This window comes from Chrysochloris asiatica, unplaced genomic scaffold (genome assembly GCF_000296735.1).
Source record: "Chrysochloris asiatica unplaced genomic scaffold, ChrAsi1.0 scaffold00043, whole genome shotgun sequence".
In the NCBI taxonomy this organism is placed as follows: Eukaryota; Metazoa; Chordata; class Mammalia; order Afrosoricida; family Chrysochloridae; genus Chrysochloris; species Chrysochloris asiatica.
This window is the reverse complement of record NW_006408561.1, coordinates 8,351,011-8,363,467: the sequence shown is the minus strand read 5'-3', so window position 1 is coordinate 8,363,467 and position 12,457 is coordinate 8,351,011.

Sequence of the window (12,457 nt, the reverse complement as noted above, 5' to 3'; positions counted from 1 at the left end):
CTTCTTTCTTCTCTTCGTAATAAATTTTTGCGCTCTTCACGTATGATATTCTTGATGTCATCCCACAACTGTTCTGGTCTTTGGTCTTGAGTGTTTAATGTATCAAATCTGTTCTTCAGATGATCTCTAAATTCAGGTGGGATACAACACCCTTAACACAGGTCATAGCCCTGATAGATGCAAGGGGAGTTTCCTTGGGATTTGGGCTGTATCATCTTTCATCTTACAAAAAGCAAAGCATTCAACTTGACTCACTTGCATTCTCAACTTTGTTGCTAATCTGCAATGTTTTATTAAATATGCCATCATATAATTAAGTTTTAAATTATGAAAATCAAAAGACCTTACCACATTTAGTAATATCAATAGAACTTTTTAAATCTCATAAAGGGATGTCATATGGCCCAACCAATTATTTGAAAGAATGAGGAAATATATGTTCAAGGATTTACCCATACCGTTTTCAAATTTATTATTAACTTCTATCTACCTGGATATCTTTTAGAAAAACTAATGGCTTAATAGGATATGTATTTATCAAAATTAATATCTAAGGCATTTAAATGAATAAATTTAAATTTCATACCCAAAAGAAAGCCTAACATAATTTAAATATCATTTCTACGCTCTGGAAATGGAGTGCTATTATTTTTAGGTGCCATGGAGTCAGTTCCAACTCATAACTACCGCAATGTAACTAGTACAATAGAAGGAAACTACCTGATCCTGCAGTCACTGTGTCAATCCATCTCACTGAGGGTCTTCTTTTCAACAGATCCTCTACAATAGTAAGTATAATGCTTCTCCAGGACTTGTTGTTGTTGTTGCTATGTGTCGTGGAATTGATTCCGACTCATAGCGTCCCTGTACAGGGTTTCCGAGGCTGTAAACCTTTATGGGACCAGAAAGCCTCGTCTTTCTCCCGTGGAACAGCTGGTAGTTTCAAACTGCTGACCTTGCGGTTCACAGCCCGATTCATAACCACTATGCTACCAGAGCCCCTACTAATATTATGTCCAAAGTACAAGAAGGGAATTTTCACCACCCTGGCATCTGAGAAGTATTCTGGCTGTACTTCTTCCAAGACAAACTTGATCATTGTTACACCAGTCCATGCTGTATGCTATATCTTCACCAACACCATAATTCAAATGTGCCAATTATCTTACTGTCATCCTTATTCACTGTCCATCATTCACATGCATATTGATGAATTGAAAATATTATGGCATGACTCAGGTGCACCTTAGTCGTCAATGTGACAACTTTGCTTTTTAAACACTTTAGTTAGGTTCTTTCTTGTCTGTGGCTTTGATGGGCATTGATTATAGATCAAAATAAAATGAAATACTTTACAGCTTCAATATTTTTTCCATTTATCATGATGCAGTGTATTGGCCCAGTTGTGAGTAATTTTGTTTTCTGTATGTTGAAGTAAAATCATTACTAAAGGTTATAGTTATTGATCATTAATAAGTGCTTCAAGTCCTAATTGTTTTTAGCAACCAAGGTTTTTTCATCTACATAACACAGGTTGTCAATGAAACTTCTTCCCAACTTGATGCCAGAGTTCTCTTCATATAGTTAGATTTCTCATAGTGCTTTTTAATATACAGATTGAAGAAGGGTGGTGAAAGGATGAACGCCTGATATACAAAAATATCAAATTGTGAAGCTATTATTCTTCTGCATATCCTCCCTCAATCTATATGCTTTTGAATTTGATGTTTCCATTTCTTTGACCATTCCTTGAAGATTTTTGCAGTAATCAATTTATACTATATCTAAATAGCATTTTTGGCTTCCTTGAGGGACTCAAATTGCATTCCTTTTCAATATGCTTTGCAATTTGTGAACAAAAGGACACCTTGAGGGACAATGTCAGAACTGTAGGGTGGATGAGGTAAGTCTTCCTGATGAAATGTTTGTAGCTCAAACTTTCCTAATCTCAAAGGATGAGAAAGTGTCAAACTTGCCAGACTTTCTTCTCACCAATGAAGTTTTGAATTGTCTTAAAGCTTCTTAATATTAACTTCCTGTAAAGACCCTGTGTTCTTTAGAAAATATATCAAGCTATCCATTTAGAATTCCATAAAACAATTGTTAATAAACTTCTGAGTAGCCCTCACTGACTTGAACTTAACTGGTCCAGAAGATCCCCTAGGAAGTTAATGTTTTTATTGGATCTTTCTTATTTTGGTAAATTTTATTGGATCTTCACTTATTTTGGTAAATCTAAGACTCCTCTAATTTACAATTATTTTCATAAAATTATGTTTGTTAGCTCCAATATTGTTTAAAAGACAGATGGGAAGATCAGATCTCAGCTAACTGATCTTTGTGCACCTGTTTTGGCACCCATGAATTTAAAAGATTGCGGAGTCAAACATATTTGGTTAAAATTGAAAATGCCACATCATGTAAGATCTCAATGTTATTAGTTACTGCATCAATTCTACGATTTTCCATCAGTTTCTGGACTCCAGACACATTTTCTTCATTCATTAAAGTTGACAGTCTTTCCTCTTGATTTATGTTTGAGTTTTCTTCTTGACCTTTCTTAAATTCCATAGCCATCTAAAAACTGCAATTTTTGTGGGAAAGCATTCTCATAAATTTGTTGCAAAGCCTCAACAATTTGGGAAGATGTCCACTTGAGTTTTATTAAAAAATTGATATTAGCCCAAACCTCAATCATTATTTCTAATGAAAAAAAACAAATATTCCTTTTTTTTTAAAAAAAAGACATCATCCTAAAGGAGTCCTGGTGTGGCTCTGTGGTTAATGCGCTGGACTGCGAAGTTGTTTGAATTTCAAGATAGGTGGTTCAAGCTCACTAGCTGCTACTTGGAAACCCTATACAGTATTGTTATGGGTTAGAACCGACTTGAAGGTACTTAACAACAACAACCACAATGAGACTAAGACAAATGTATTACTTAAAAACTTTAGTGCAACCATCCACTGATTACAGATGCATTTTTAAACACATTTTGTTGGAAATTAACCCATAAATGTGTGAAGTATAATTCTTGTAGCAGTACTATTATATTCACTCTTCTACACCATTTCTAAGCATCTCAGGCAGTGTAGTGGTTATGAGCCGGGCTGCTAACTTCAAGGTCAGCAGTTCAAAATACCAGCTGTTCCATGGGAAAAAAATGAGGCTTTTTGCTTTCATAAAGATTTACAGACTTATAAATACTATACAGGGTCACTATGATTAGGAACAGACTCCACGACATGTAACCACCACCACCACCACCACCACCATACAATTTCTGATTTAAAATCACACAGTATACCCTTATTCTGTTTGAATGATAATTCTTGGTCTATTTCTAATTTTGACATAAGCACAGTTAAACGTTCCAAATTGACATTAATCCAATATTACCAATAATTTGCTATAATCTATATAGATGCGTAGAGTCCATGGAGTCCTGGTATTTGTTGTTGTTATTTGTTGTTAGGTGCCATGGAGTCGGTACTGACTCATAGCGACCCTATGCACAATAGAACAAAACACTGCCCTGTCCTGGGACAACCTCACAATTGTTGCCATGCTAGAGCACATTCATGCTTCCACTTTGTCAATCCATCTCGCTGGGGGTCTTCCTCTTTTTCTCTCACCCTCCACCTTGCCAAACATGATATCCTTCTCCAGGGACTGGTCCCTCCTGACAATATGTCTAAAGTATGAGAAAGGATGTCTGGCCATCCTGGCCTCCAAGGAGCACTCTGGCTGCACTTCTGCCAACACAGACCTGCTTGTTCTTTTGGCAGCCCATAGTACTTAAAATATTCTCCTCAAACACCGAAACTCAAATGCATCAATTCTTCTACAATCTTCCTTATTCACAGTCCAACTTTCGCATACTTATGAGGTTATTGAAAATACCATGGCGTGGGTTAGTTGTACCTTAGTCCTTAATCTGTCATCTTTGCTCTTCAACACTTTAAAAAGGTATTGTTCAACAGATTTGCCTAGTGCAATATGTTATTTGATTTCTTGGCTGCTGCTTCCATGAGTGTAGATGGTTGATGAAAGAAAAACGAAGTCCTTGGCAATTTCAATCTTTTCTCCATTTATAAGAATGTTGTTTATTGGTACAGTGGTGAGGATGTTTATTTTCCTTACATTGAGAGGCAATCCATACGAAAGGCTGTGCTCTTTGATCTTCATTACTAAGTATTTTAAATCCTCTTCAATTTCATCAAGCGAGGTTATACTATCTGCATATCACAGGTTGTTAATGAGTCTTCCTCCAATCCTGATGCCACATTTTCCTTTGCTTTGGAATGGGGAAAAATTAGAACATTTCCATTTGGTTGGCCAGGGAAGGGTCTTTTAAATTTCTTGGCTATGATAGGTAAAATTTTGGGTCATTTGACTGTACCAGGATTTGGCAATTGATATGTAGCTATCTATCATGATGTAATTTGATGTGATAAACAAATAAGAGGATTAAGAAGATTAAGGGGAGGGTGTTGTGTTTGTTAGGTTCCACTGAGTCAGTTCCAACTCATAATGACCATATGCACAGCAAAACAAAACACTACCAGGTCCTGCAACATTTTAACAATCCTTGCTAACCTTGAGCCCATTGCTGCTGTCACTGTTCGAATCCATCACATTGGGGTATCTTTTCCTTTTTCTTTGATGCTATACAAAGCATGATGTCCTTCTCCAGGGACCTGTCCCTCCTAATGATATGTCAGAGTATGAGAGAAGAAGTTTCACCACCATCCTGACTTCTAAGGAGTATTCTTACAGTACTTCTTTCAACATAGTTTTGTTTGTTCTTCTAGCAGTCCATGGTATTCATTGTTCAACGTTCACATGCATATGTAACAATTAAAAATACCATAGCTTGGGTCATGTGCAACTTAGTCCTCAAACTGACATCTTTGCTCTTCAACCCTTTAAAGAGGTCTTGTGCAGCAGATCTGCTTAATGCAATACATTGATTGATTTCTTGAATGCTGCTTCCATGAGTGTTGATGGTTGATCCAAGCAAAATGAAGTCTTTGACAACTTCAATCTTTTCTCCTTGTATATAGATGTTGTTTATTGGTCCAGTGGTAAGGTGTTTTGTTTTCTTCCCACTGAAATGCAGCCCATATGGAAGACTGTGGTCTTTGATCTTTATCAGTAAGTGTTTTATGTCCTCTTCACTTTCAGCAGACAAGGTTGCATCATCTGCATATTTCAGGTTGTTAATAACTCTTACTACAATCCTGATGCCACGTTTTTCTTCATATAATCCAGGTTTTCAGATTATTTACTCAGCATACAGACTGAATAAGTATGGTGAAAGAATTTAACCATGGCACACACCTTTCCTAGTTTTAAACCATTCAATGTTCCTTTGTTCTGTTTGAACAATGACTTCTTGGTCTATGTACATGTTCCTCATTAACACAGTTAAGTGTTCCAGAATACTCATTCTCTACAATGTTGTTTATAACTTGTTATGACCCACACTATTGAAAGCCTTTGTATAGTCAATAAAGCTCAGGTAAACATCTTTCTGGTATTCTCTGCATTTGGCCAAGATTCATCTCACATCAACAATGATATCAGTCAGTCCATGTCCTCTTCTGAATTCACCTTGAATCAATGAAAGTTCTCTGTCAATGAATGGTTGCAGCCATTTTTATATCATCTTTAGCAAGATTTTACTTGCATGTGATATTAATGATATTGTCTGATGATTTCTACATTCTGTTGGGTCACTGGATAAAATAATAATATATGGAATTCAAGGGATAATTTTAGTAGGCCCAGAATTGGCCTGAGCTGTTTCTTTAGAAACAAGAAATGTACCAAAACAGCACTGAAATTTGGTCAAGGCATATCTCATGAACTGGGTATGAGGAAACTAAGGCCTATTTGTACCAGACATACAGCATTGCTTCTTGTTGTGTGACTGATTATGTCCATATGATCTCTGTGAGATCCCTGAAGGATTCTACTGCTGCCTGGTTACAAAGCAAGTGTATACACTGATGAACAGCAGAGTATAATAAACGCGGTAAATATTTTGGACTACCTGGTTCATAGCCATTCCATACATATGTGTTTACTTCCTGGATCAAAGGAAAAAGTATGATGTGGTACACATCTTAGACTCCCTGAGCTCCTTGATTCCATGCTTGGAGTCCCTAGCATATGAATATTTGTATTTAAAACTTTATATAATATATAATATTTTGCTATATATATATACATATGTAAATACATATATATGTAAATACATATATATATGTATTTACATATGTATATATATAGCATATATATATATATATATATATATATATATATAGAGAGAGAGAGAGAGAGAGAGAGAGAGAGAGTTCATCTGATTTCCCTCGGTCCATGCCCTGTTCTGAATTCAGCTTGAATCAATGGAAGATCTCTGTCAAGATTGCAACCTTTTTATACTATAATTGTTAGGTTCAAACCCATTGCTGTTGCCACTGTGCCAATCCATCTCATTGTGAGTCTTCTTCCTCTTTTGTACTAACCCTAGCTCTGGTAGCGTAGTGTTTATGAATCCGGTTGCTAACCTCACAGTCAGCAGTTCAAAACTATCAGCTGCTCCACAGGAGAAAGATGAGGCTTTCTGCTCCCATAAAGATCTGTAGCCTCAGAAACCCTGTACAGGGTCTCTGTGAGTTGGAACCGACTCCACAGCACATAACTACAACACTTTATCAAGTATGATGTACCTCCCAAGGACTGGTCTATCCTAACAACATGTCCAAATTATGAGAGACAAAGTTTCATTATCCTAGTTTCTAAGGATATTCAAGGGTCCTGGTGTGGTGCTGTGAGTTAATATGCCAGATTGCAAAACTGGTTGAACTGCAAGTCGGCAGTTCAAGCTCACCAGCTGCTCCTTGGAAACCCTATAGAAGGTCTCTATGGGTCAGAACTGACTCAATGGCACTTCACAACAACAACAACTAGGACATTCTGGCTGTACTTCTTCCAATACAGATTTATTTGTTCCTCTGGCAGTCCAGTGAGCATGTTCTTCTCTTTTTGTTTTCTAACTTTATCTTCTCAGCTGACCTTTGAAATGCTCTTTTCAGATATTTTACTTCCTTATTTCTTACATTCACTCTAACTTCTTGACACTCAAAAAACAACTTTCAGAATCTCTTCTGACACTTTTTTTTCTTTTCATCCTTTCCAGTCTTTTAAATTCTAAAACAATTGCAACAAGTAATCAACAGGAAACTGCTAGAAATTCAAAGTAGATTCAGAATGAATGTGAAATGAGTAATAAGTAATATAATTTCTAATCTCAGATGGATCTTGGCTGAAAACAAAGAATACTACAAAGATGTTTACTTTTTGATTTGTTGTCTATGAAAGACCTTTTAACTGTGTGGATCATGACAACTACGGATGGCATTGTGATGAGTGTGCATTGCAGACCCTTTAAAGTGCTTATAAGGAACCTATACATTGACAAATAGCAGTCATTCATATAGAACAAGGGGATACTAAATGGCTTAAAAGCAGGGAAGGTGTACTCCAAGGTTTATGTTCTTACTTATTTAATCTGTCTTTTGAACAAATAAACTGAAGAAACTGGATTATATAAAGAAGAACATGTTTAAAAGGATTGGAAGAAGACTCATTAACAAACTGCAATATGCAGATGATAGAACCTTGCTTGCTGAAGGAGAAATGGACTTTAAATACTTGATGATAAAGATAAAAACTACAGCTTTCAGTATGAATTGCATCTCAAAGTAAAGATACAATAATCCTCACAACTGAACCAATAAATAGCATCATGGTAAATGGAAAAAAGATTGAAGTTTATCAAAGACTGCATTTTGCTTGGATCCACTATTAACACTCATGGAAGCAGCAATCAAGAGATCAAATGGCATATTGTATTAGGCAAATCTGCTGCACAATTCCTCTTTAAAGTGCTCAAGAGCAAAGATGCCACTTTGAGGACTATGGTACTCCTGTCTCAAACCATGGTATTTTCAATCCCTTCACATGCCTATGAAAGTTGAACAATAAATAAAGTAGATTGTGAAATAATTGATGCATTTTAGTTATGGTTTTGGAGAAGAATATTAAACTACAATGGACTACTAAGACAAACAAGTTTGTGATAGAAGAAGTACAACTAGAATGCTCCTTAGAAGCCAGAATTGACAGACTTCATCTCTCATACTTCAGGCACATTATCAGGAGGGATCAGTCTATGGAGAAGGGAAGGTCAGCAAAAAAGAACACCCCCAGTGAGATGGATAGGCACAGAGCCAGCTATAATAGGCTCCAACTTAACAAGGATTGTGAGAATTGAGCAGGACCAGGCAGTGTTTCATTCTCTTGTGTATATGGTCACTGTGAGTCGGAACCTACTTGATGGGATCTATAGTAGTTAGGGTTTTGTGTCAAAGCCACTGGGTTGGTTTGGTAGTTAAGATGTGCTTATTACCATGGTTATGAAACCTAATGCAGACATCGCTAACTCCATGATGAGTGTTCTTGAACAGCCAATCAGTTGAAAGGATGTTTCCTTGGAGGTGTGGCCAGCTCCCAATATAATAGACATGCAGGAAAGGATTTTTCTGTTTTCCGTTGGAGGCCTGGGACTCTGAAAGTGTAAACCATTTCCTTGATATGAACATCTCTTTATATATATACATATGCATGATTCATTGGTTTTGTTTCTCTAGAAAACCCAACCTAAGATATGCAGCACACACACACACACACAAAGTAGCACTATACCTGGACTCAGAAGAAGTCAGATTTGATCTTGACTTGGCTTAACCAGTTAACATCAGGAGTGGGATTCATTGCAATAGGCCCAGACTCATGAAAGCATGAGGTTTTTTAAGAGAAAGAACCATAAGGCATGAGAAGTTTAGATTTTGTTACCTGTAAAGACAGAAAAGGACTTCTGGTATGGTGTTGTAGGATCAACATTGGACTGAGAACCACAAGGTCAGTGGTTTAAACCTACCAGCTGCTCCTCTGAGACCCTATACAGTATTACTATGAGTTAAAACTTCAAACAACAACAATAGCAACAATGACAGAAAACATGTGTCTTCCTGCCTAAGGGGAGAAAGTGTCCAGGTATAGTGCTGTGGGTTAATGTGCTAGACTGTGAGGTTGGTTTGAACTGCAAGGTAGGTGGTTCAAGCTTCTTGGAAACCCTATACAGGTCCCTGCAAGTTGGAACCAACTTGATGGCACTTAACAACGACAAAAGGGAAGAAAAGCATTGTCTGGAGTTGCCTAAAGCTGAAAACAAACTAGTTAAACAGGATAGATGATAGGTGGTCACTGCCTATTGGATCCATAATGCAGAGGCCAAAGGCCATATGCATATGGATGAGGTTAATTTACGAAGTCCTGGTGTACTGCTATGGGCTATTGTGCTGGACTGCAAGGCAGATTTGAACCACAAGGTTGGCAGGTAAAACTCACTCTTTAGAATCCCTATACAGGGTTGTTATGAGTCAGAACTGACTTGACCGCACTTAACAACAACAACAACAAATCTAAGGGTAAAGAAGAAAAGATTGAACTTTAGTGCTTTTAAAAGGTGTATGTGTTTGATTTCCTTATGAATATTGGTTTGTCATGCCTATTATCGTAAAATAGACATACACGTGTAATAGCAATTAATATTTGGAACTATGATTACAAAGAGCTTGTAAGCCTGCCTTCAGCCTCTGTTTGATTGGATTTGTTGGAAGGGGATTGAAAATGTGCCCAGAACCATCAAAGTATGGACAATTTGATTCTCAAAAGACTTTCAGAGGAGTCTAGAACTGCTGAGAGAACAGGAGATTCATGCAGGAAAAATGCAGACTGTTTGACTTTTTGAGATTTAAGCAAGCTGTTTGTCTTGGAAATACCAAGGCCAAAAAAGTCTGTGCCCATCAAAGAAAGCCATTTTTTAGACTGAAAGTTAAAGGGAACTGGTGAGCAACAGTTAGTATGCTTGCTAGTGACCTTCTGGGTCTACTTATGAGTGTAAGCGGGGAAAGTGAAGCAGTAAAAACATGGGCTGAGTTTGGACATGTTCTATTGGCACCAGTTAACCTTGAGATGAGAAAAAGAAGAGGAACGGGTGGCTAATATGATGTTTTGGGAGTTGTATCAACTTCTTAGCCCGTAGACACTGATAACAATTACTGTTGTGTGTCAACAGATCAATTCCAACTCATAGCACTGCTGTATAGGTTTCCTGAGTCTCTAAATCTTTACAGGAGCAGAAAGCTTTATGTTTCTCCCATGAAGTGTCTGGTGTATTCAGTTTGCCAACCATGTGTTTTACAGCTCAACTTGTAACCCACTATATTGCAGGGTTCCATTTCCTCCTTAGTCCAAAAATAGTTACAATTTTTTTTTTACTATATAATTATTTTACTTATGGAATAAGAAAACAGAAATGGGATAACTGATTTTGCATGGAGGGGATTGCAATCATTGAAATATATTTGAATTCTGCTGTAGGCAATGTACATATTGAGTATGTACATTGAGTATATACTCAATGTAGGATATTGAGTATGTACTAAATGTTGTTGTTGTTGTTGTTAAGTGCCATCGAGTCAGTTCTGACCCACAGCGACCCTGAATAGGGTTTCCGAGGCTGTAAATCTTTACGGGAGCAGATTGCCTCATCTTTCTCCCGCGGAGCAGCTGGTAGTTTCGAACTGCTGACCTTCCGGTTCACAGCCCAATTCGTAACCACTACGCTAGATATTGAATATATTACCACAGTACACTACCAAAGTCCTGGTGTGATGCTGTGGGCTAATTCATCAGACTGCAAAGTCATTTGAATTGCAAGGTCAGTGGTTCAAGCTCACCAGCTGCTCCTTGGAACCCTATACAGGGTCGCAATGGGTCAGCATCACTTGAAGGCACTTAATAACAACAACAACAACCAGAACAAGCAAACCAATGTTGAAGGAAATACAACTACAATGGTCTTTAGATATAAGGATGGTGAGACTTTGTATTGTTTTACATGAAAAATTAATGGCTAAAGTAAGACATCATGATTGTTAAAGTAGAGGGTCAGTAAAAATTAAAAACCCTCAAAGAAATAAATTAACACAAAAACATTTAAAAAATGGGCTCAGCCACATCAAAGATTATAGAGATGGTGCAGAATGAGGTTGCAATAAGTCAGAGCTGACTGAATGACAATGAATGGTTATAATAATAACAACTATATTATTAAAGTCTATCTCATGCATGACATTCTAGAATACTTGAAAGCACTTTTTATGCTTTATAATATGTTCAGTCTTTTCCACAATAATCATATAGGAATACTTGCCAAATAAATAAATTAATTAATAAACATATACATTTATAATTTCATTTGATTCTCAAATCTGTGAGGTTGGAATAATTAGTGTAGAATTGCCTATGGTATAACTGAAACTAATTACAATTAAACCATTTATTCAACACATTTGCATAACTTGGTTCTTCTGAATATGAATATGGTTCATTTTTGTCATACTCCTTAGTTTTACTGTTTTAAAAGAAATATTAAAAATATAATCAAGTTATGAAAAACTAGTTTTATTACATTATGGTTTCAAATAAACCAATTGTCATTTAGTTGCTTTGACTCATCATGAGCCTATAGTACAGAGGAAAATTATCTGAGAAGTTTCCAAGGTTCTCATCTCTACAGAAATAGACTGCCATTTTTTCATTCATAGGAGTGGGTGATCTGTTGGAAAAGTGCTGACTTTTCAGTTAGTAGTTCTGGGTTTGACCACAATAAAAGCAGAATTTATTTATCATGCATTTAAACAAAAACAACAAATAATTATATACTTCACTAAAAATCTCCAGTCTTACAAATGTACAAAATGGTATTGCAAGTTTTAAATTATTTTCTATCAAAGAATCTCTTTTTTTAAAAAAAAAGATTTTATTGTGAATTGAGTGATAGTTTACATGGAAAAACATTAGTTTTACACTCATTGTTTCATTGCAATGATTATAATCTCCTTTGTGTATCATCATTCAATAGTATTTACTTTGATTCCTTATGTTTCTTTTTTTGGGGTAAGTGGGGGGAGATGTACACAAAACCACTCAGGAATTTATAATAATTTAAACAACCAAAGGGCACATTCTGCAACCCTGCCTCCTAGCAGCCTGCACTCATCCTTTCTCTTTCCATGACTCTAGAGTCCTCAGCTGCTCTCTTTCCATGTCCTCATCTCTGCCTCTATCTCTGTTGTTGCTGCTTCTCTGGATAGGGTCCCACATTCCACTTGTGCTTTTTTATCATAGTATATTAATAAGAATTCTGCTCACTACTAGTTCTCAGATATTAATCAGATTAAGTGGAAGTAATATTTGTTACATAAATATATACTAATTAAAATTTAGATATGCTATACAGGACTATGCTGTGGGTTAATG